We start from the raw sequence: 21683 nt of genomic DNA on the forward strand, positions 1-21683 counted from the left end.
AAAAATCACGAGAGATCTGTGTACTTGCTTATTTTTGATCTTTTACGAGAGCTGTAGGAAGCCAAGTGTGGCCCCACAGTCTCTGGGTCACCTTTAGTCTGGTTGCTGTCACTGCAGCATGGGCAGCAGTGTGCTTTCACTGCTGTTGCCCATGTCAGCTGCACTGCCCAGAATGTATATAATAGTGTTAGCCAAAGACTAGCTAAAACAGTCTGGTAAGAGAGTGAAGAGAAACTAATTGTTTCCTTTAAGAAAAAAAGCCTGAACTACTCCTTATCTCCTTACCAGAACTGGCTACTCCATAGAGGATTATGAGTGGGAGCAGGGAACAATGAGCTCTGCTCCTTCCTACGTCTCCAAATATAGCGGGAACACGTAGGATAGGAACATTGTTTTAGGAAGGATTTGGTTCTTTTGGGTTGTGCTCCTTGGAGCTAAAGCAGTGTTTCGTGTAGAGAGCAAGACCTTTTGCCAGTATGGCAACAGGCAGCTTTCTAGACGGCCTGAAGAATAACGCAGTGTCTTAGTAACATATGAGCCAAACAAATGCTTTTTTGAGCGTAAGAGCTACCAGACTCTTGCCAGTGGTGCTTAACAGGCAAATTGCTTAACAATTACAGGAGGGGTTCTGCAACTGGGAGCTGTGCAGGTGCAGGCTCCTGGTTATAGGCCAGGCTGATTTTGCAATGCCACTGGCTAAAATTATTTTAAAGGAAAAACATGATGGAACTGCATTTGAATTGTGTCTCTGTGCTTATATGCATGTATTTGTATACACATGCATATAAATGTGTGTGGTCATGCATAAACATAAATATGTGCGTGTTTGAACTATGCCTTGGCAGGATTTGGAGTGGCATAAAAGTGTTGCCAGGGGTGGTGGTAATGAATTAACCTCGACGGACTGCGCTGAGTTTGATGACTCTGAAACAAAACAAAGCCACCCCCAGCAATGAAGCATTCTGAAGTCACTTCTTAGTTGTCAGAACAGCACATGGGGTGGTGAAATAGTGGACATTAGAAACGCAACAATGTTGTTTTGTGTTTTCACAAAGCATGGGATAATGTGAGCACAAAAGCATATTGCAAGCGTAAGCTGGGCATGGGTCAGGATAACAGTCTCAGCTGGACTTCTCCCTGCATCTGGACAAGGGGAAGAACACACAGGACAGTATTTTCCAGACCTCGCAGCTTGTGGGCTTCATTTGCTTACACAGCCACAGAATAGGAAATGTACAGAGTTATTTATCTCTGAGTTTGATCTGAGACTGTCTTAATTGAGGTATTAAGAGAACTAACTGTAGAATAGATCTTGGTGACAGATGTCCTGTGCCTTGCTATTATGTAAAAAGCCACCTTACCTCTCTGTCAGCTGTAGTATCTGGCTATAATTAGGAGAAATAATATCTGTCAAATAATTGGTTATGCACATTTTGATTAATTTCCTGAGATAATTCCACTCTTGTGCTGCTTCTCAATCTCCCCGTGATTTCTTTATTTTCTCATTTGGGGAGAGCTTCCAATTAATTAGACTCTAAAATCTTGCAAACAGCTTTGTAAATATATGCAGGAAGGTTTATTTCTTTACATTTCTGAGATAGCAGTACAAGCAACACATGGTATTTTCAAAACGTGTCCCATAAGTTATATAGTACCATTTTTACTGAAAGTGAAAAAATATGGTACAGCATCTTCTTGAAAATTTCGTTATGAAATGAAGACGAACTCTGCTAGTTCACGAGTGCTGTAAGCCTGCTTTACTGGTGGGCTTTGCTTCAAGCAGGTGTAAGACCTTTTTGGTGAGATTAAACATTTTGAAATACGAGGCGTCTTCATCTCAATAAGTCTTTGTCAAATTCATTTGTTTTTCTTTTTAACAAGTTAACCCGCATGATTTTCAAAACTGTGAATTTGTGAATTCTGTCAGACAACGATGGATATATATTCCGAAATCTAAACAAACAAAGAAAACAAAAAAGAACCTGAAACTCAAACTTTATAAAAAGATTTATATATATATATATTTTTTTGGACCAGCTAAAGGCAGGAAAAAGGTGTGGATAAAATCAAGGAGAAACCTTGAAATGTGTCCTTGTGCCCTGCCCACTGTGAGCACCATGGTGGGCAGAGGAGACTCTCCATGCCAGACTGGTCGCTCCTGGTGCTGGCATGCAGTGACAGTAGCCTAAAGAGCCTCCAGTCTCACAGCGGGGTTTAGACTGAATAGATGAAATTCTGTGGCTTTGCATAAATAAAGCAATATTTAGTATCCTATTCTTTTCTGGAATAAGGGTAACTGGAGAAAGAGTGATTTTTTTCTTTTTATTTATTATTATTTATTTTATTTTCCCTTCAGCAATCCTTTTTAGGCATAAGTAGTAACCACAGCCTATATTGTACGTATTCCAGTATTTGAGCAGTATTTTCAACTGCTGATGATTGCCTTTCCTTATGAAAATCTTGAAGGAGATCCTTCAGCATTTTTTGAAAGATACAGTGGATTACGATATGAGTCAATCTTTATAAACATTAGATCAAAATGTGGGATGAAGTCTCAGATCCACATGTCCTCCAGCCAATTTTCAAACCCTCTCTAATGAGTCCTGAGCTATGCAGTGGTGTATGTTCCCCTGCACTCCGTGCACCTTCCCTTTCTTTGCTTTTCCCCCAGGCCCTGTATGTTCGTCTGTGTGTTGCACTCCTTGCAAACTGCAATGAAACATTTTGGGCCCAAATCCTCTTGTTTGCATGCTCAGCTTCTCACCATCCTGCCTATCCCATATCCCAGGTTTGCTGTCCCAAGTCTCTGGTGGACTCAGCCAAAGGGTAGTGTTGCTGTCTGTGGAGCAGCCCTGCTGCCTTTGTGGTGGCATGAAACGGCACCAGGAGCTCCGAGTGAGGCCAGTCCATCCGAGTGTGCAGAAAGTGGAATTGCCACGGCCTCCCGCTGCTGCTGTGATAGATAGTACCATAAAGTGGATGTGATGTGGTTATTAGGCTGTGATTCTGTTCATACTGAGCGGTATTGATTGGTGTTGGTTCAGTGCTTGCTACATATTTTATCAATTGACCTTGTAGATTGTATTCCTGCTCTGCTTCTTTTACTTCTAATTCTGTTTTATCTCCAGTTTTGTAGCTCCTAATTTTCCTGTGGTTGATTTCTCATGGTATTTCTTCAGTATTGTATTGCACAGAAAGACTCTCTTTACTGAAACTATTCTTTCCTTCCTCTGCTTCCCTTCCATATGCTTGCCTTTTTTTTTTTTTTTTTTTTTTTTAAGATATCCACCTGCTCTTCCCTGATACATCAATTCCATTAAGAGATTCAGCTTCTAAAATATTTGTGCCCTCAGTAGAAAAAGGAAGGCTAAATGCAGGTGTTTTGCAGTAAAGCTCAAGGGTGCAGAAACTGGTTTTATAGCAGATCTCATCAGGTTGGATTTACAGAACCAGATAGTTCAATAACGTAATGCCTTCACAAACTGCTCTCCTGGCTATCCATGGAGCCTCGTGGTTACACCAGCAGAAGTTCTGGTAGCCTATTTCCAAGATGCTGTTGGTAAATATGCACTGAAAATGTGAAAGAATAATTGTAGTTAAGAGCTTTTAGCTGGGCGAAACTCACTGTGGGTATTAATTTTGGACTTTGATGGAAAATAAGGGAAACAGCATTTTCTGTTGTGTTGGTTTAGTGCTGGCCGGCAGTAAGACAAGGGAGGGAGCTAAAGTACCTGCCTAGACTCGTGCAACTTTCTATATTGCAAAGTTAGGGTTGAAATTAAGGAGATCCTGGCTCTCAGCCCACTGGAGCATGCTGCCTGTGTGTTACAGACCCCTGGTATACAGCTCTGCTGCATTGAACAAAGGGATTCAGGTTTCAAGAAGTTCAGCAGAGAAAAAGCAAGCCTGTGCCATTCAAATAAGTGAGATATGATTCTATGATATAAATAATATACAGTTAATGCACAATGAGTGCAATGCTTAAATTCAGCAAGAAGATGCAGAGCACCAGAAAGAAGGCCACCGGCTTTCCAAACCTTTTTGTTAGCTGGAAGGGATGTAAATTGTCTAGTAGTAAACACACAAAGTGTGAAGCCACACAGATATGAATTAGGATAATTTAAGATCTCAGACTCACATGCCTGGCTGAAGTTCAGCGTTATCAATTAGAAAATGCTTTCTAGGATCTTATTAGAGCCTTTGTGTAGGAGTGAATTTGAAGCTCACAGCCTAGAAGAGCGGTAGTGGATGTCAAAAAGGGGACTGGAATTTCAAAATATATATCATTAAATTGTGATAAGGTTCCAGCTCTTTGGAAATCTCCCCCTGTGAATAGTGCATGAATGCCTGTTCCCCATGCAGTTTCATCCAATGCTCTCTTTAATGACCCAGATCATGGGAGGCTTAGTAAAGCTGAAGATAAAGCAAGTCTGAGAAAGACTGCAAGCACAATGGGGGAAAGAGAATTAAAAGTGATTTTTTACAAATTGGAGAAAATTCCTTAAAAAAAAAAGGGATGGAATTCCACAGAGGCTCATAAAAGTGAGTGGGCAAAAAAACATTCATTAAATATAGGATGAGAAACAGGATGGTTTCTATGAGAAATGGGATAGTTTCTTTCAGAAAGGATTGAAGAACTATGTTGGGTCACTAGCTAAGCATGTGAGAGCAATGTAAGCCTGTTGTGAAAAAAAGAAAGCCTATCCTAGGTGTGTAAACAACAAAGACACAAAATAATCCTTCTGCTTATAAAGCTATTCCATGTTCAGTAGCAGGCACTGTGTTTCAAGAAAGACAGATCACTTGGAGTGGATGGAGTACAGCAAAGTTAAGATATCTAGAAAATGTGAACTGAAGACACAGTCTAAGGGGAAAAAAGGCAAAGATTTGGGTTATTTATTCTGAGGATGTATAGACTGGTGGAGGAAATGGGACAGGATAACAGTTTTCAAGTGGAAAGAGGAGGGAATGATCTCTGTATCTGTGGTGGGCAAAACAAGAAGTGATGGTCATAAACTGCAGAAAAAAATTAGAAAGCAAGAAAAAAACAAACAAACAAACAAAACAAAACCAAAAACATTAGGATAGAGAGGAACTGGACAAGAATATCTGGAACTTCTTTCTCCTTCAAAGAACTGCCTTCCAAAGCAAAGGAAACAAGCGCCCAATGGGAAGACTATTGAGATACAGCTTTTCCTACTATGGGACATCTTGAGGTGTTTTCCTTCTCTGCATCTGGTGATCTCTGTGTCAATGAGGCATGCAGGAGCAATGCTGTGCCTGCAGAAAGCAGGAGATGGTTGGATGGTAAACAACAGGTTGTGTGACTCTGTGTCTGTACTTATGCCACTGTGAGTTTTCCTACCAACGATCAGCAAGCACAGCTCCTCAACTTCTATCTTAGAAGTGCAGGAACTTAGTGTTCAGGAGCTTTCATGATGGGAGCAGCACAAAGGAATAAATTTGTGCTGTTAAATAATCTGTTCTTCATGGAATAAATAGCAAGGGTCACTGGTAGAAACATTTAACAAAGAAAAATAACTTCTTAGAAGCACCAGGATATAACATGTTGCTGTCTTTTGTAGAAGAAACTAGATGGATTTAGTGGAATTAGTGGATTTCGGATTTAGAAGAAACTAGATGGATTTCAAGTTTCCTAAACCCTGACCACCAACCTTTTGTTGTGAAGTGTTAGCTGTACTGTCTTGGCTGCTTGTTACTTGGAAGTCCTGTCCCTTGGTTGGTGTGGTTTTGTGATGACCTAAAATAAATAAATATACAAATCCTGTAATCAAAGGGATGCCTTCCAGTTTGATGGGATTTTCCAGAGCACTCTTGCATGTGTGGTACTCCTGCGCTGTCCTGAGGAGCCTTATTCCTAGAGCTGCTTTTTCCCTAGCTCCTGTAAGCAGGCAAATTGTATGGATATTTATGCTGTGCCTAATACTGTCAGCTTTATCTGCATGATGGGCTCATCAGCGTTGAGTTTGGGCACATGTTGCTTTTAGACCTAGCTGTAGCACAGTGAAATGCTGCTGCTGCTCCTCCCCACACTCCCACTAGGTAGCCTTGGGAGATCCAAAAGGAGGGATCTGCCTTTGAGCATCCCTGGGTGCCTGTCAGCCAAGCTACCTGCCACCGGCCCATCTGTCCCTTGGTAGTGCTGTAGTGCCAATAGGAACAAATGTTTTAAGTAACCACAAATGAAGCTTTTGTGGAAACATCCAACCTGGATGCATTTTGAAAGGTAGGAGAGTTGCATGGACACAGGCTGTTCTTTGCCAGCTGGCCTTGCTGCCCCGGAGTGGTCCTGGCCATCCCGAATTTACTGCTACAGATACAACCTCTGTTGCCAGCAGATTCCTTTACAGCAGTAACTGCTGCTGGGGGGAGACTTGCCCTGAGGGAGGTGACTCTCCAAGATCCACACAACAGTCAACATGGTCTCAGCTAAAAAATGGCAGTCCTGAGAAACTTTCCTCTAGTTCCCAAAAGAGAATCTCATCTTCTGAGCAATGCAGGGTGGTCTGGGTGCATTATCTCCAGCTGCTTCGACAAATTCTCCTCAGATAGTGTACATCCAGGGCCTGAGCTACAAGGTTTTCAGCAAACAGCAGAGAACTGTTGCACGTAACTTTGGTAGTTCAAATTACCTGCTCTGGAAGCACCTTCCTCTCCCTCTACTGGATGTAGGAAGGGGCAACTTTTATTTATTTATTTATTTATTTGGTAATAAGCAATTAAAACTTGCCTGATTTCTGGCTGAACCGTATGCCTAATGTAACTGGTGTGAATAACTGGCTGAATAACCTACTACACCTGATGATGTAGTAATGCTGATACAACAGTCACTGTTTTATCTGACCTGAAATACTGCTGAAACCTTTGGAAACTTGGTTTACACTGAAATTCAAAATTTTTAACCTACCGGGTCAATTCCAGACTATTTAACTGAGAAGAAGCTGAAAACAAATAAAATTTAAACCCATTTGGTATAAGCTCTGAATATAATGTAAAGTTGTGAGATCAAGTCTCGATCTCAGCATGGCTAAGGAAGGATGTGAATGGCCTTTGCAAACCCATCTCCTGCTCTTGTACCAACACGTGGAAGGAAGGAAGATGTGCATTTTAGAAATAGCCTTTCATTTACTGTGGTAATATTCAAGCGTGCTTGTGAAACCACTTCAGAACTACATTTAAACAAAAGAAAAAAAAATCCTACTTCAATTATCTCTGAACAGATCAGCTGGCCTGTACTGTTACAGTATGAGAACAGCAACAGAAATATTTTCACAGCCAAATCAATTGCCAGAAAAGTGTTATGGTCCATTTTCTTAAAACTGCTCTAATGTGATGAGACATATATATATGTATTTATTTCCCAGTGCATTAGAAACAAGGCAGCCATTAGTGTTAAAGTCTTCGAGATTTTAAAGGAAATTATAATGGTCACCCCTGAGTTTTCTTCTATTGTTTATTATTATTTTTAAAATCTACCTCATTCATTGAAATGACTTTCACACTTGTGTTATTTCATAGTGCCATATCACTGCAAATACCTGACCAATTTTGGAGTCAGACCCAAACACTTCCTTAGTTTAGATCTTTGTGTGTCTCGATTAGATGAAAAATTAGGTCACAAAGATGGCAAAGACTTCATGAGGCTTCCAGCAAAGCCAGTTTTATTACATATGAAGAATAAAGTTGAAGATACCTATTCTGATGTCCCTCCAGGTTGTCTTCACTCTCAGATTTTGCAGCTTTCTCATTACCTCTGAGGTTATAGGGCTTCTCTTGGAGGTCAGAAAGATGCACTGCTTCTCAGTGCATCCTCTAAGTGCCACAAATTCTGGAGAGCTCTGGAGGGGCAGGATAGCTGAAAATGGTCCAGGAAGGGAAACTGATAGAGTGTCTTTTAAGACTGCTGTGATGTGGAGAGAAAAGTAAACTTGTAAGATTATGTCAAGAAGAAGTTCACATGTGCCAGGGATGGAAAACAACTGGCAAGAGGACAGGAAGAATAAAATTTGTGGGAAAAACATCTTCTAGAGCAGGAGGAAAAAGAGAAGATGATATGGTAAGAGAAGAGAAAAATAATCTCTGTGGTTTTATTTTTGGGTGATAGTTTTGGAGTGAGAGCCTCAAGATATTTTAAATACATTGTTTTGAATTTATTTATAATCACAGTATTGCTTCCTCAGAGCGAGGTGCTATTCAGCCTGAAAATGATGGATGATAGGTTGCCAAAGACCATTTCTATTAACTTCTTGCTTGCTTATGAGCCACCAAGGTGGGTGAAAAGAAAATGAGAATAGTTTGGGACTCTTTCTCTTTTTTTTTCCCCTCTTGCAGGAACCACAACCAGAAAAACCATCTGCCTCCAGATTCAAAAATTGAGGGAAACCTTCCAAGGGCAAGCTATAGATTGACTTCAGGACAGACCACGCTGCCAATGAGCAGCAGAGACACACCAGCCTGCAATGAAATCTAGGGTAGGTATGGCCTCAGCAGATATATCTTCCATCCATTGAACCCATCACAGCACCTCCTGATTCAGACAGTTACTAAGTGCAGATGTCTGCAGGGCAAGGATTGGGTTTTGCTCTTTTTTTAATGATCCCTTCAAGCACTGATAAATTTCATTCAATCTTCTGCAATGTGAACAGGGTGTGAAATCCTACATTGCTACACAGTGGAAAGGGAACAGTGTTATCTTGTAATGTACTTATTTGTCTCTGTGAGGGATTGCTGCCAAGCTTCTGTGAATAGACGTTTTTGGCCACCCTCCCTTAAATGAACATAAACACAGAAAATTTATTCCCACAAACCCCAAAACTTCTTTCTGGTATTTCATGACATTAAAACTCACATACAAAACACGCATATACACATACAAAGTTTGCCAGGAATAAAACCGCCTTTTTGCGGCCACAACATCTTTCCCAAAACCTCAGAAAATGCCTGAAGGTTAAGTTACAAGTTAACTGGTAACTGAAGTATTAGTTTCCTCAAACGTTTGGGATTTTTTTATATCTCTGTAACTGTAAAGTCATTACCATTTTGAAAGACAAAATCAAAATCTAACCTTAAAAATACTGTGCATATCCTGTACAGCTATATTAAGCCTATTTCCGAGATGGAGGAAAAAGAAGAGAGTAGTTAAGTCCAGCATTTAGAAAGTAGGTAATAGTTCACATTCCGTATTTGGAGTAGGTTTTTTTATTAAAAGAAAAGCAAATAAAAATGATAGATTAAATGTTCCTTGCATTTTTATAAATCTGCTGTTCTCCAAAGAAGGCCAGGCATTTGCTTGGAGTGTGTGCCTGTGCCTATGAGTAAATGTGTGTGTGTGTGTGTGTGTGTATGTGTGCGTGCACATTATGTCTTTTTCTATGTACAGGGCATATTTCCAGCAGCGGCAGGTAGTAGAACTGATGAGTACAAGATGAGAAAAGGCTTTGGTGATGAATGATCAAATTTTCAGAAACATCTCACCTCATTTGATTTGTTCATAAAATCCATTACAAGAATAAATAGTATTTTCTTACCTCAGGCATTCTGCAGTTCTTGGTCACAGGATGATGGTTTTCTGCAGTATCTGAAGTTGGAGGTTTGTTGTTTGTTGTCTTTTGTTAAATAGTATGTCATCTGAAAAAAATACTCACATTTTTTCTGAAAGAACACCGTGGCATTGGGGAGCTGACAGCATCATCAACCAGTCAGCAGCAGTGTATAGGTAAGGAATTTATATGAAGAACTTCCTAGCTAGAGAGATCTATTTAATAACCAGGGGTGGGAGAAAGAGGGTGAAAGACCCGCAGAAATGATTGTGCTGATATAAATGTCTTTGCTGACATTTTTCTTTCTCTGAAAATAAGAGCTTCTTGAATAGCTTCTGCTGTCCATTTCAATTAGCTTTGGTGGGGCTGAGGGGAAAGTTTAGAGCCAATCAAAGGAAAGGGTTCTGCAGTTCTCAGAGGCTGAACCACTGCAGTTTTCTGCAGATATTGCTTTGCAATTTAATCCCAGAAAGTACTGTCTACTGCTACTGCCATTATAGGCTGCTCCTTTTAAAATACTCTTTGTCCCTTGTGAAGCAGTAAAGAATATGAATGGTCTCCATTTTATTCCTGTAACCAGCCTCCGAAAGAAAGTGCTTTGAGAGTCCACCATTCTGCACTGGCTTGTAAGGCAGTTGATGAGGTTTTCTGTCCTTACTCACAGTACACTACCGGATGCAGCAGCCTGTCTCGGTTCCTGAGCCTGGGAGCATGTTTTTTTAGGGTGATGCCCAAGTGTGTACGGACCTCTGCAAGGGAAACCCAGGCCCAGTGAGAGCCATGGTCTATATCACAATTCCCCATGTCCTCCAGACTCTGATATATATCTCAGCAGGTAATATTGATGCAGCCATAGTGACTGGCATTTGCATTAATTACAGTGCATTAATGATTAGGCTCCAGAGAGACTCACAAATAATTAAGCTTATTAATATATGGAAGGCTTTACAATGTTGGGAGCCTTTATCAGGGGCTTAAATCTTGTTTCTATGACATTCCACTAGGGAAGTTTGTGTCGCTCTTAGATCAGTCAGATGCTGAGGTTTTCCCTTCTCCATCTTGACAAAGTTAGGTCAGTGCTGTGTCACATGAATTTCTGTGCAACATAACAACTGTGCAAATGTGTAACTGGAAAATCTTCAGAAAGATGTGTGTGTGCTTGTGCCTCCCAAGGGGCCACAGCACATGGGCAGCATGCAGCCACGTGTTGCCCAAGGAGACTCGGTGATGCTTTCTGCTGTGTATTGGTCCAGGTGGTTTCCCTGTAGGGGACGCAGCACCATGGCTAACTGTAGGGCTCAGATCGCTGTCTATCATTCAAGGTTGTTTCAGGCCAGGCTCTGCCTCCTCCCCATGGGGAGTTTGTCTGGCAAACTCTCACTGCACCCTAAAAGCTCGTTTCCCCAGCAGACTCTGACAGAGTGTTTTGCTGCTGGTACCCATCATCTCCTGTTCCTTTGCCAAGGATCAGTGAGCCCTCTCAGTTTTTAAAGATTGACACCCGTGCCTTACATAAATGACAAATTCTTCTACAATTTCCGTCTCTTCAGATACGCAGCAACTTTAAAACGAAACTGTCTTCTGTTTCTTTTCCTATTTGCAGTGAAGCACCATTCTAAATCTTTTCCCCTTATTTACAGGTTTCTAGAGAATTTAATCTCTAGCGTAGATTTTACTGCTTCATTATCTTCTTAGATATTTGCTTAATTCTTTTGACTGCTAGAACCATATGTTGTGTGGTAGTCACTGAAATGAGGAGTCAGAAAGAGGTTAAAAGTACACATTAAAAATACAGTATCCATAGGTCTCATTGGGAAAAATGCTATTGATCTTTTGTCAGCCATTTAGGCTTCTTTATGTGTAGTTCTGCCTAAAACATCTTCAAGGAAGTGCTTAGAGAATGAAATTTTAGGTCATGAAAGATGAAAAAGCTGAGATAAAGATAAAATCCTTTGTTTTTAAGAGAACAGCACGGCTCTTGTACCAGGCCAGGGGTCACATAGACTTCCTCTTGTGGCTTCATCAAGGTACTGAATGCGAAGGAGTCGTGCATTGCTTGGAGGGTGGTGGTCAAGCCCTCACACCCATGGTGGGCATCGGAGAAACAGCACTGGGGAGGGCCAGTTGGGCCAAGACAGGCTCATTGGGTCTCCCAAGCTGCCCAGTTTCTTTGTAACATGGTCTTTGAGCCAACTCTGCCCTTGCAGATTCTCAGGCTTGGCCTGCAGTCAGTCTTCTGGCATGTCCCACATGCCACTTGCAGATGGCGGGCAAATGTACCTGTCAGGAAGGCTGAACCCTGTGGCTGAAGTTTGATTGCTGTGCTGTCAGTGAGATTGAAAACAGTCAGCTGCAGTCTCAGCAGTTTGGGTTAAATGTTTTAAATTTTATTGTGAGTGGGTTGACATAGCATATTCAGACACCAAACTCTCCGTGCTGAAGAAGCTGAACTTCCCTCTCCACTTCTCCCCCTTTCTTAACTTGCTTTTTTGGCAGTAGTTTCCAGAAAACACATCTGCTACCCTTGGCAACTAAAGGCACCTTCGTTTTCAGATAGATTCTGTGTAAATACCAAACAAAACATATATTATAGATGCTTGGCTTGGGTCTAGTATAAGATTTGCCTCCTAAGCTACCTTTTTCTCCTTTGGTTTATGCAGGCATAAGGCTGTTTTTGCAGATATGTACGACTTTCCACCGAAGTGATATTTTCATATCTAATTGAGGCCTGGTGGCCACCACCAGCTGCCTCTGCTTCTAAGGGTATATATAACCTGCAAAATGCTGTCCGGAGTGAGTACTGCTGCTATTCATTTGCCAAACAAACAGAGAGGAATACACTGCATTTTACCCAGACCTTGCTGGAGTTGTGTCAAGCCAAGAGCGTGCTCCCCTGCCCAGCAAACGTGATGGGTACGCTGATCAAATGATTGCAATGAGTTGCATGCTTCATAAACTTTGTCCTTCTTCCCCTTTGGGTCTTGATTTGCCCATAAACACGTCAGGATTTTATCAAGCACTCCCAGCATCTCTCTGAAGGATTCTTTGTCCACAGATCTGCTGGACGCCCTTCCAGCTGACTGGAGACAGAGGTTACATGGTATGTTTCTGTTCTTTGACTGGATTTGTAGCATCCTTCTTCTGGGATAAATATTTGGGTTTGCAGTTTCGAAAATTGCTTACCACAAATATTTGCCTGAAATTTGCCGGTGTAGGGAATGTTTCTTCAGTAAACACATTTGCCAGCATGTTTTAAGTCAGTAAACACCACAGAGGTGTGAACGCAGTCGAACTGAAATAATTTGTGAAATAAAATAATTTGGAGAAGGCTGGAATCAGCTTTTTGTCTTGTATTTTGGGGAATGCACTTTGATTCAAACCTGGACAGGCTCCATGCAAGCCTGTGTCTTTTGGAGGGAAGGGGTATGTGTGAAAAAAGGAGTGTGTTTTTAGAGTACAAGGTGATATTTGCCCAAGCTTGGAGCATGCTGGCAGCGTACCTGTGCGTGGTATCAACCAGCCCGTGTAACTCAGCTGGGCATGAGTGATAAATCGTCATATTTTGAGGGTCCACACAGCTGTTGTTGTGGCAAGTCTTTCTGGGGGGGCTGGAGATCGGAAATGGGAGCTCTTGCTGTGCCAAGCCCTGGTGCTCAGCAGGTTGGTCACCAAGGAGTCAGCAGGACTTGACCTATTTCTGCAGTGACATGGCCCAGGAGAGGTGAGCAGACTGAGGAAGGGGAGGCCTGGTGTTCCTGGTGGGGTGGCAGCCCCTGGACAGGCCAGTGAATACAACTGTGAATGTTTTGGGATCATTGCGGCCTAGCAAGGTGGCTTTGTCTTGCCTGGGATGGTGAGAGGTGAGCGAGAGCTGATGTGTGCAGTGTTGGCAGGCTGTACTAAGGACGGGGCTTGATTATTACAGATTCACACCCAGTTTTAAAGCTAATTTGCAAGCTCTAGAGGAGCGATGGCTGGTAGAGGGGAGACATCGTTACTCTTATTAGCACCGGCAGTTTTAGACCAAATTCTCTGTCTTCACTCCCCCTGAGAGTTTGCTGATTTTCAATTAAGAAATGTTGTGACTCAAGTTGGGTAAAATTTTTATTTTTGGACATGGGGACATCTTCTCTGAATGGCATGGCTAGAAACATGAACAAGAAATCTTGTTTTCATTCCAGGGCTCTCTGAAGCTTGTCAGGGCTGCCGAAGATAATCAAAACCCCATCTTATTAAAGATCCTTTTCTTTGTCAGTATGTTGTCCACTGGCAAAGTGGGAAGCTCAGCCACTGATATGCCAGAGCAGACTGAGGGCTCATAGAGAAGCTAATTATATTTTGCCTTTTTTTTTTTTTTTTTTTTTTTCTTCTTTCATTGCAGAAAGAATAGTTGTGAATAAATTGGGAAAGGGAGGGTGAGGAGAACTGAGAGTTCATTAATATTCATATTTAGCCACAAGTACGCAGAAAAGGTGACAAGGAGCTGGCTCCCTGGAAACCTATGCACCTTGGCAGTAGATGGAAAATTGCATTTAATTATAGCTACCTTTAGCTCTGCACCTAATGAGCATGTTTGAAACCATGCAGGGTTGCCATATACTAAAGGAATATCCAAGACTGAAACAGAAAATGAAAACCTTTCTCCTTCTTCCCTGCTCTGCTGAATTTAAAATAATTCTGCCAAGGCTCAGGAGACCAAGTGGACTTTTATTCTTGATTTCCCAGAGATTATAACAGAAACCTATCCAGCAAAAGATATAAATCAAATAAGTTGGTCAGTAGGGGGGCACAAGTACATTTTAATGGGGAGTAAAAGAATGGAGACTTATTCCATTCTCTCTTTACCTAGTGAGTGCTGCTAGGTGTAGAGGTCTCTCTCTCTTTTTTCTTTTTTTTTTTCTTTTTTTTTTTCCTTTCTTTTTTTTTTTTTTTTTTTTTTTTCTTCTCATTTCCTGCTGATTTAATCATTTTTGATAGCTTTCAGAGGTTTTTTTTTTTTTTTCATTATTTTATTTTTGGGGAGACTACAATCTGTGGATGTAGCTACCTTGTCTCAAGGGAAGAGAGGCACCAAGGAGATTCCTTTTACACACATTGCTCTTAGGGTTGATTTAGCATGTTAGTTCCCACAGCAACTTTAAAGCCATAGAGTCCTTCTCTGTAGCACACCAGCACAGGCAGAGGTTGAAGCCAATGGAAATCCTCCATAGTACTTTATGTGAGTTTAGAAAAAGCAGAACATGATCTGTACCTAGTCTTTCATCTAGCAAAATTCTCGTTGCTAGAACATGTCTTGAACAAAAATTTTGAAGCTGTTTTTAACCTGACAGCAAGGAAGTGATATTTGCAGTGTACACCTTGCAGAAATTATTTTCATTTCAGTGGCTGAGGCAGGGAAATTAGTACCCTGAATTACGCTTTGTATTTTTAACAGATATTATATTTTTAACACATTTGTATTTTTTGGGCTGCTTCTTACCTTCACCAATGCTGGGGGCAGATGGAGCAAATCTGATGGTCAGCAAAGTACTGGTTTACTTACAGCCTGGCCTGTGAAAGTCTGCTCAGTCATGGCTCATCCTCTGAGCTGTTCCTGGTTTGGGGTTCAGGGGGAAAGAACTGCTGAGGAAGAGCCACACACAGAGCTGGGAGCCCGGGGGTAGGCCTGCATAGCACAGTACCAAGCTGCAAGGTGATGGTTACAACCTGGCCCTGAATCTCTTGAGTTTAGGCCAGCTTTTATCAGCTTCTGTCTTCTTCTTATTTTATTTTATTTTATTTTATTTTATTTTATTTTATTTTATTTTATTTTATTTTATTTTATTTTATTTTATTTTATTTTATTTTATTTTATTTTACTTTACTTTACTTTACTTTACTTTACTTTACTTTACTTTACTTTACTTTACTTTACTTTACTTTACTTTACTTTACTTTACTTTACTTTACTTTATTTTATTTTATTTTATTTTATTTTATTTTATTTTCTCAAAAGTGCTGCATTTGCTTATTTCCTGGCTCTGTCCTCAGGGGTATTTGGTAAACGTTGGGAGAAACAAAAAGCCGTATGGATTTCTGTTTGGTCTCTCTCATCTTTGGGTCTATGTATGGAGAGATGTTGCTAACAGTTTGTGTTTCGTAAACATTCCTGTGCTCCTAGCAGACAGATAACGCTGGTACTTGAGAGACTCCTGGTATAAATCTCATATGGACACACAGCAGTTACCACACTAGATGTTTTCTTCCTCCTGCTTTTTTGACGTGCATTTTGTGATTTGTCGGTTTGCAGGAACTACTCTCAGATTCAGAACCCATCCATGCCTTTTATTTTCCTTTCTTACCGGGGATGTTTTCTTCTGCTCCTACTCTTTTTTGGATTCATATGGCTTTACTAGCAGCATTACAGTCTGTTTTGGGTGATTTAATACAGGACAGATAGAAAGGCATAAATATTATTCTCTGACAAATAAGCAAGCCTAGATATGCCTCAAAAACATTTTAGAACATTTTAAACCCTCATTCACAGGCAATTTATGTAGCTGACTACTGGGCAAACATAAATCCCTAAATCCTTCTCTTCCTTTATTTTGATCAGCGTTACTTTGTTTTTCTTCTGCTTTTCTTGTCAGCTTATTTCTAAAGGGCAGTAGGTACCAACGTGCTTTCAAAAATCTTGTTATTTTGCTTTTCTAGACACCTGCATACCACAGCATTTTTTTTTTAATTTTTTTTTTTACCTCAGTTGCTACTTACTTTGAGAACAAAAATAGACTTTAATTATGATGGAGAAGAAAGCCCTCTATGCATGTCTGTCTTTATAGGCACAGTAGGTACCTATGGTTGGATGCTGCCGTCTCCATTTATCAGCCCAGACCCTTACCAAGCTGTCAGCCAAACAGAGGAGAGACAGAGTGACAGGCAGGCATTTCTGAGCAGACTTCGGGATGTGCCAGAGCCCCAAAGTGAGTCATGATGTGTGACAGACATCCAACATTGTTACCTACATATGGAGCTTAAAATGCTGCAGGATGCCTCTTCTTGGGAAAAGTAGCTGGAGAGGGGCAGCCCAGGTTCTGGGGGTCCTACTGGCTGGTGCTGCAGGGAAGGGGATGTTGCTGTATGTCTGTACACAATACAGTCCAATCTGGACAGATATTGGGAAATTTGCTTTGAATACTTGGCCTTTCATAGTAAGGTTATTGGGCTATCCTGTGATGCATGATGTGCATCATTGCAGTTTGCTTCAGGAAAGAGAAGCAGGGAAGTCCTTTGCCAGCTACCTGGCTTGCCACTAACTCTGGTCTGAGGAAGTGTGGGAAAAGTAAAAAAAAAAATAAAATTAAATTAAAAAAAAAATGTGCAAATGTGAGTGATTTTCTTCCACACTTTTGTTTAAAACAATGGGAAAAAGAGAATTTTGAATAATGCCTGGGATCAGATGAAGCAGTTGAGCCAAAAGGGAAATTATTTCAACTCTGAAAGGCTACCACTGCACTTCACTGCAGGTGCCTGAGGAGTCTGTCTGCTTCCTACAGCTTGAATTGTCTTGTCCTAGATCTTCCTCTAGGAAACATCCTACCTTGGAGACCTGAGGTGCTGCAAAATGCAGGTCTTCTGCCTTGCCAGGCCATGGCAAATCTTGCCTACCCCTTGGGGGAAAGTGAGTCAGCAAATTAGCATCTTCCTTGAGACACTTCAGCAATATTTCCATACCGATTCTTTTAATTTTTAATGACATACATGTCAGAAATATTGTCTTTTTGACTTTCTATAAAGTATGTTGCAAAAATATTTTTGTTTTGAGAATTTCTCCCATTTGAAGATATGTCAGTTCTGTGGAGGAAGAAATAGGCTTAGTGTTATTGGTGACATAATTTTCTGTCAAGAAAACAGTTCATCTTCATGGAAAAAATGTCAATGAGCATGGAAAAAAAGTACTTTTCTGGGCAGCAATCCTGTCACCTGTAGAGAGGAGAGGGTGAACGAAGGTCTGAACTCTAGACCTAATTCAAAGTTTTCAAGTCCAAGAGGCCTTATGCTAACATGGTCATTTAAAAAGTAATTTATCATCCTCTGCAGTGGACAACTGGATGCACTCCCCCAAACTGTGAGTCTGTACAAAACAAACAAAAAACGTAACAGAATTTTGGGATCCCAAGGTAGTTTCCTTCTGGTTTTGAGCCTTACAGCTTACGTTTGCAAACTCCTCATGGCATACACAGCTAGAGCATTACAAAAAATAAATATAAGAGATTTCTAATAGAACAGCCTGAGTTGGTAAAAGTGGCTTCACGTGCTCTCCTGAGAGATTTGTGAAGTGGTGCTCTCATGTGGTAACTGCAACGCATCCAATTCTTGCTGTCATCAATAAGATTTTTCTGCATTTCCTTTGAAATGCACATCATTTGTGTTAACTGTATTTTTTTTTTAGTCAGAACAGCACAACTAAGCGCCAGCAATGAAACAATAAAGTGAATTTAGCGTGTGGCTACAAGGTGGTACCCACAGCTGATCCCAAACCACTGTGTAAAAGCCTGGAGGAGTACATAGGGAGGTGCTCCTGAAACAGCATAGATAGAGTATCAGACTGCATCAGGCATGGGAATAGCTGTATGTACAGAATGTATTCAGCCCTCAGGCACATATCCATATGTTTGGATGCTGGTGGGTGTTTTTTAAAGTTACTGTTTTAAAGATAACCACACAGGTGGCCAACAAGCATTTGTTAGATGGCACAGCGTGAACACTGAAGCAATTTGACCGCTCGTGGGTGAGGAATAGAAGGAGAAGGAGGGCTGGGTGTCCCTTATTTTCTGGATAATGCCTATTTCCCTTAAGGAAGGGCTAATTTTTTTCTAGTTATCTTTGGGGCAGCACACACGGCTGTGTGGCTGATGACAGCAGGCTCTTGTTTTAGGGAAAAGAAAAGCCTCGTCAGATAGAGCCACTTTAGAAGAACAACACCCGTTTTGATCGTATGTTTCTGTACAAACCATATTTTATGCTTGTGTGCAAAACGTTATTTTCTTAGTCGTTAAAAGGAAGTATAAAGAGGACAGAAGGCATGGGGACAAGAGATTGTTTTTCTGGTTAATGGAAATATATTTTGGGGCCAGAGCACGCTGTTACAGGAACAACTCTGTGACAAGCAGCAGGATGAAGTTGCGCAGCCCTGGAGGTCATGCGGTCAGTTTGCAAAGGCCACGGGCTCCCCAGAGAGGCACGGTCCCATACCACTTCCTTACGGGATAACAGGATGATGTGAGTTTTCCCCTGCAGCCAGCCAGCTCCTCTGGGTTTGATTTCCTCCCTCTGGTTCACAGTCACAGGAACGTCCCCTTCAGGAAGACGGGCTCGTTGTAAGGACAGTCGCCTAGAGGATGGTAGATGATGCTGTTGCATGCTCAGAAGCAGCCTTTTCTGAAAGGTTTTTGAAGCCGCTTCAAAACTCAGCCTTCTCTAGGTCTAAGCACAGGAAATGATAACCACCACAGAAAGGTGGATCTCTAACTCAAAAGGATCTTTTCCCAGAGAAAAATTGTTCTGAGGAACCTTTTCTTCTAAAGGAACAAAGGTAGCCATTGAGCTGAGGGAGACCTGTCTTTCAATTGTGGACAGATTCTGTGAATAAAAGGACTGTCAGCAAAAAGTCTGGTCTATCCAAAACACTCATACACTCTTAATTTCTTTCCCACAATGCCTCTGGTCCAAACAATGCCGAAGCCATGTAAAAAAACAGAATTTCTTCAGAACAGCCCACAACTCCATCATCATATCTCCAGCAAGTGCACTCTCATGACAACTTTTTGTTACATCTACAAGATGCCAGTGTTAAACGAGGAAAACAATCCTAACTTAGGTTTGCTGGCTCATTAACTGCATGTCTGTAAGGGCACAAGTGACGTATGAGAGAAGTTAATTAAAACAGCTATTGCTGTGAGCAGTGAATGAGTACTGGTGGTCACACAGGGTGGGAGTGGGACTCTGGCAATATTAATATTGAGCTATAACTGGGATCTGTGGATGCCTGAGCCAAGCATTAGCAACAGGCCCTCCCATATGTTGAGGGAGTTGTCAGCTGGTGAAGCTGGAAGAACAGAACAGGACCGAGAATTGGACTCAGAACATCGACGTGAATCCCTCGCTGGTACTCTCAGCCGAGATGACCTGCGCCAAGCACATCTGCGTGTTGTGAGGGGAAAGCTGTACAGACTGCGATATTTTAACCTGGAGCTATTCGGGAGCTGGTCTGGTCAGTGCTCTGCTCTAAAGACAGCAATTGTCTATCGCAATTTGCTTCAAATATGATTGAAACTCAAGGCAAATGAGTGTGACTATGCTGATACTATCAACATGACTGAAAAAAAAAAAAAAAGCTAAAAAGACAGCAAAACCCACACAAACTAGCTTTCAGTTGGAAAGCTGTGGTGTGCCACTTGAAACCTTGGGAAAGATTTGAGTGATGCTCAGACTCCTTCATCTGCTAACGCACATGGCTGCTCTAGGCGCGGCTTCTAGGTGGTCTGCATGGGGCAGAGCAGTGTCCTGTGGGGGCACCTCATGCTATCGAGCTGTAGCCTATGTGGGTGGTCTGCAGTACTCATTACTGAAATGACACCTTCAGCAGGCATGCACATTCACTTGTGCACATCGTGGACCATGTGCTGTGTTTTGTGTCATTTTGGGAACACCTTCCCTTGTGGGCTCCGACTCGTTCTAATTTTTGCCATCTCTGAGGGATGTTTATGCCGTGTTACAGTAAGGAGCCCTTAAATCTTCACACGCTCTCAGGCAGGCATGCAGACTGTCCAGCGTTACCAAGCTCCATTGTGCGGATGCTCGCATTTCTTCTCATTAGCGATGTGCGATGTAAAAGGCTTGCCTTGAGTTTCTTGAAGACGGCAGTAATGAAGCTCTGAAGAAATAGTCAGGGGACCGGAGCTAATTAAAATGCAGCAGGGTGTAGAAGTAAAGGTAGCAGCAGCTTGCTATGCCATGTCTCTGGCAATCAGCAGTCCCTAGTTTACCCACACTAATTGACAGGAGACGCAGCGCTACTGAGTGTGCACACAGCCAGCGTTAATGGAGTCAGCACACGCTGCTCTTCCTGCCTGACTTGTCTCATTATCGACCTTGAACCGGCAAAGGTCAGTTGATGGTGCTGCTTTCATCAGGATGACAGGTGTCTGAAGATCTTCTCTTTGTAGTATAATAATTTGGCAGTTGTCTTATCCTGTACGTGAATTAGTGGTCTGATCCTGAAGAGATGATGGATGAAAAAGACTGGCTCGCTGTGGCGAGGAGCTGGGCTGTTGTGCGTCTGAAAAAATAACAGGTACTGAAAGTCCTGGAGGAAGGAAGCAGAACTATATTGCACATTTCCCCTTGGAGAAGACAGTGCCTGAAGATGCAAACAGGCAAATTTTCACGAGCGGAAATGCAGTTGGCCCACCGTTAAAAACCTGCAGCTTGTTTGAGCTGATTATGAACACCAGGTGCACCGCTGGCACTTGGCAAATGTCTAATAACAATAATAGCAGTGGTTGGGGCACCTGACACCTGCAGCAAGCCGCAAGTGACAGCCTTCTTGGGGAAACGTCTCGTCCAAAGGTGACGCTGTCTCTGGGAGATGATCATGATTGCACACTGTGCTGGGCTGCAGCTTGTGCCCTCCTTTTTCACTCCTTTGGTACAGATGGTCTCAGCAAAGACAGTGGAAACTGACAGAAATACTTCAGCCATCCCACCATTCAGATCTGCCAACCCAGCATTTCGGAGCATTTTTAACAAATGCTGTGGCTTTTCCCAGAGAAAAGGCTGCGAGTCCTCTGTTTAGAAGTGGAGCTTGCTGGAGCCTGGGCTTGCATCTCCTCTCCGTTCCTATATGCACCCATGTGAAGTGTGAGTGCAAATACACATGGTGGCATTTGGCAGCTTCTTTGTGGGCACAAAATGGGGTACATCAGGACCCGGAGCTGGAGGTGTCCATGTTTCCTGGTAGCACAGACAGAAAAGATCTCATTGTTGAAGAGCCGCAGGGAAAGCCTGGTGAGTTCTCAGTTCTCAGAAGCTTCTAGACGACGCTGTTTGTCTTGGTAAAATTAGGGAGGGAAATGTTCAAGC

General features: G+C 41.9%; 1 long non-coding RNA gene across 6 annotated transcripts in view; it reads left to right on the top strand.

Annotated features, from left to right (window-relative positions):
* Positions 1 to 21683, top strand: part of LOC113842709 (uncharacterized) — a 170031-nt gene that overhangs the window by 56104 nt on the left and 92244 nt on the right. For all 6 annotated transcript variants that reach the window (XR_011806878.1, XR_011806882.1, XR_011806879.1 and 3 more), the window contains exon 3: positions 8353 to 8492. This is a non-coding gene — a long non-coding RNA (uncharacterized lncRNA). The remainder of the gene's footprint in view (positions 1 to 8352; positions 8493 to 21683) is intronic.

The sequence above is a fragment of the Anas platyrhynchos genome, chromosome 2 (assembly GCF_047663525.1).
Source record: "Anas platyrhynchos isolate ZD024472 breed Pekin duck chromosome 2, IASCAAS_PekinDuck_T2T, whole genome shotgun sequence".
Lineage (NCBI taxonomy): Eukaryota > Metazoa > Chordata > Aves > Anseriformes > Anatidae > Anas > Anas platyrhynchos.